The sequence below is a fragment of the Marmota marmota genome, unplaced genomic scaffold, assembly GCF_001458135.2.
Source record: "Marmota marmota marmota unplaced genomic scaffold, marMar, whole genome shotgun sequence".
NCBI classification, from domain to species: Eukaryota; Metazoa; Chordata; class Mammalia; order Rodentia; family Sciuridae; genus Marmota; species Marmota marmota.
The window spans coordinates 6,345,858-6,350,064 of record NW_026000206.1 but is presented as its reverse complement, the minus strand read 5'-3'; positions in this window follow the sequence as shown (position 1 = coordinate 6,350,064).

The window sequence follows — 4,207 nt, the reverse complement described above, 5'->3', positions numbered from 1 at the left end:
GTGTGTAGGCCTGGCTGTAGGCAGCAGAGTGGGGGCTGACCAGGAGTGGGGTGAGCAAGTGGGAAGGAGCAGAGACTGGAAAAGGGGAGAAGTGAACCCAAAGGTAAAGAGGCCACTGAGGTGGCCGCCATGCTTGAGGCCACTGGCTTCCAACCACGCTGCCAGGGGCCTGCTTCTGGGCTGGACACTTCCACTGTGCTGCTTGCCAGGGCAGGCTCCCATGGGCCGGGGGACATGCATGACGCAGGCGAGGTGGGTGGTAGTGACCAGCGTGAGGTCACTCAGCACGTCTACTGCATTGTGACTGGGGGGCCCAGAGTGCTACCCAGGGCCCAGAGGTGTCTGTGATATACTGTGTCTCCAGGACGCGGTGAGGTTGGAGAGCCTGTGTGGGGAGAAGGGAGCATGCAGTGAGCCCAGCCCTCTGTCCCGTGGTATGGCCCCCATGTGGCTTCCTCTGAAGATCCACTGGTTACCTTCTGACAACTCTCATGACATCACAGCCCTCTGGCACAGGTGGCTGAAAAGCAGCCACTTCTGGAAAATGTAGTCAGGGCCTAGCTCCCACCACCTGCCTCCTGGGCGGGAAGCCTGCGGTCGCCCTGGGGCGCCCTGGAGCACCCTGGGAGGGGCTGAGCAATGACTGGCTCTTCGACTTCAGAGGCAGGAAGTCTTCTCTGGCCTCTTGAAAACAACAAAGTCAGAAAATCAAGCTGGAGTTTTCCACTCAGGAGCTGAATTAGTAATACAGTTAAAAAATTATGTAGTCCTGAAAACGTTTGTGTAAACCTTGGAATGCGCCTTGCGGGCCTGGACCAGGCTGCCCGCCTGCTGTGCTGGGACACACCTGTGGAGGCTCCAGCACTGGGAGACTGGCGCGAAGGACACCTGTCTTCTCAGTCCTGCGGATCCCTTGGGTCCCTCGGGGCCTGCGGAGCGTTGTTGACTCTGGTCCCTAGAGGGGACACTCATTCTCAGTTTGTCACGCAGGACGGCTCTGGCCCAAGACTTCCGTTCAGCAGTGTTTTGGGCCAGAATGGCTCGAGTGGAAATGTGTCCTTTCCTGTCCTTCAGGAAGGTTCCTGAGGGAGCACCAGGCAGTGGGCTGTCTCTGGGCCTGTGAGAGGGTAGAACGGGGGCACCTGCTAGTGGATGGGCCTAGGGCAGCCACTGGTGAACAGCCTGTCCTGGGAGTCTGGTGGGCGCCAGGGGCGTGTGTTGAGAGCCACAGCCGAAGGGGCCCCAGCAAACTTCCAGCTGCCGGCTGATGATTGGCTCACAGCGGCCCCAGCAACATCTAGCTGATTGGCTCCTCTGCGGTGATGCTCATTGGGCTGTTTCCCTGCCCTTTCAGACCACGGAGCTGCTCATTGGGGGACTTTTTTGGCTCCACCCACGTGACCCAGCCAATTGGCCTCAAGAGCAGGAGGATTGTGGGAGGTGGAGAGAAGCTTGTGTGGGAGAGAGAGGCTTGTGGAAAGCCGGTGGTGGCAGTTGAGGCTCTGAGGGTTTTTCCTGAGAGGCTGTTTTGTTTGGCGTGTGTGGTTCTAAAAATAAAGTTAGTTTCTTTTGACAAGTGGCTCCTGATTGTGCCCAGCCAGACTGCGGCAGGCGTGGATGTCAGAGGACCGGGCTGTGGCAGGAGGGGCTGGCAGGGGTGGGCAGTAGAGGTAGGAATGAGGTCTAGTGTCCAGCTGGTCAAATTCCAGGCACCAGACCCTGGGATTGGCCCCAACACCTCATGCTGTCTGGGTTAGGCCCGTGGTTGGGGGCTCAGGTGGGGACTCAGCAGAGACACGCATCCAAGCTTTAAATGTCACAGGGTGGGGGAGGAGCATTTATACCCAAAGCCAGCATTGGGATGACAAGATCCCTTTGGCTGGTGAGGGGGGCACTCTTGGAAGATAACAAGATTCTAGAGGAAGGGACGAGCCCCTCGGGTGGGCTGAACGTATGCAGCAGGGCGGGAGAGGTGGGGGTCTGGCAGCAGCACAGATGGCACATGCCTGGGGGTGCTCACCCACCCCCACCCCAGGGGAGGGCTCTGAAGCCAGTGAACTCTGGGTCCCACCCCTCTTGGTCACAGCTGATTGGATGAGAGAGGAGGAGTGACCCAGAGGGAGCCAATCAGAACCCTCTGCAGGATTGGAATGGAGACCAGAGACATTGGTTGGTTGGATGGAGGCCCTGGACCTCCATGGAGGCACAAGAGGGTGGCAGGGGAGGGAAGATTGGAGAGACCAACACCAAAGAAGCAGAGATGAGAAAGGCACAGCCCTGGGGGGCGAGGGTGGGGTTGGAAAAGGCAGCTGGCCTGTCCTGGTCCCTGTTTCCCATACCTCACTTCCTGCCCTGGCTCTGTGGCTCCTCCATATTTCCCATGCCCCTGGTTAACGTCCACTTTTGTGAGCTGAGGCGAGTAGGTGTCAGTTGCTGGCATCTAGACCACCTAGGAGAGCCAGTGTCCTCCCTTCATGGTGGGACAGAAGTGGGGAGGGGTGGGCAGAGCAGAACCGGGAGGGGAGGGTTCTTGCTGCTAGGCCATGTGGGGTCCCACCACCCACCCTGGCCCCTCCTGGAGCAGGGCAGAGCAGGCTGGTGCCAGCGCAGTGGGGAACACCTTGGCAGGAGGGTGCCTTCCAGCCCCCGGCATGTGAGGAGGGACTGAAGGGCTCGTATTCAGTCTGAAGGAGCATCGTTAGCTTCTGAGGTCAAAACGGAGACAGTGCTGCACTCTCCGAGGGGGAGGGTCCACTTTGGGCTCAGTGTAGGGGAAACTGGAGACGCTGTCACAGCCTGGGTGGCCTTGGGAGTAGGGAGCTCCCCTTCCTGCAGCAGAGGACCACAGCATGCAGTTGGTGCCGTGGCCTGGACAGTCGTGAAGAACCTCTTCCCCTACAGGGGGGACCCGGTCCTGGGGTGGGGACAGCCCTGATGGCAATGAACACCAGCCAGGCAGGGGACAGGCAGGGGACAGGCAGGGGAGGCCCTGATCCAGATGGGCAATGGGGCTCCGAGGCCCGGGAGGGAGAGAGGCAGCCGCAGTGGGGAGGCTCCGGGAAGCACAGAGGTGTTAGAAAAGGGCCTTAACGTTCTGCTGTGAGATAGGTAGAGCTCCCTCCTCCTCTCCTGCCTCCCAGTGACAATTTCAGTAATATCTGCAAGTCTCGACAGTGCTTTCTGAGTTTGACTTCTCCCTGGGACGGGGTGTGTGGAGCAGGAGGGGCCACTGGTTGGGAGATGCAGTGGCCTCTCAGGGTGGGGGCAGGGCTGGCCCTGGAGGTCCACAGATTGGACGAGTCACACACCTGGCCCCTTTCTTTTCACAGCTGCTGGCACTAACTTTCTGGCCAGGTGTATGGCGTTCCCCAAGGGCTGCCTGTTTGCCAACTCAGGATTCAGGTGCACGTCCAGCCCCCACCACAGAGTGGAGCCACAGGAGTCCCTGTGCACCCTCCATCAACACCGGACCCAGAGCCTTGCCTCTGAGCCATGTCCCAGAGCCCCGCGTCTGCCAATTTTAGACAAAGGAGGGCAATAGGCTGTTTGAGACCTGGCTTGTGATGGTTGAGGTGCATCTCTAGGGAGGCAGGTCACCCCCAGAGGCCTTCTCGGGGTGGCAGGAACAGCCTCACCAGGGAAGGAGCAAGAAGAGTCACGGTGCAAATTTGTGCCTTCTCCAGAAGGCGACTCGTGTGGAATTTCTCTGTGGAATCAACTCATTTACTCAGCTTGGGCTGTGGCCATGGCTGGGGCAGCTGTGATCCAGCAGCTTTCCGTAATTATCTGTTAGTAATTATCTACTAAGACTTTGGTAAACAGCAGCCTGTTTAGCCACCCTTGAAGCATTAAATCATTACATTTATTGCTCCGTCTACTCACTATTAACCTCCTAAGAGGGTTTCCACCTCAAAACTGGGGTTTTCATTTGATGAACTCTAAGGAGAACGTTAAAGCCGTTAAAGCCGGGTGGTGTGGAGGGTGGGGAGCTCCTTGCTGGGGGCTGAAGGCAGATAAATCCTGCAGATCACAGCATCCCATCAGCGGGTCTGTGTCAGGCGACTTCTTGCGGCTGCATCTTGACATTGGCAAATGCTTTTCAGGAAAGTAGAAGCTCTGCAGAGGGAGTGGATCTAAAGAAGCAGGGAACCCAGGTTGGAAGTGCCTGGGAAGTTCTGGGAAGGGGCATTGGCAGACTTCCTGGGAT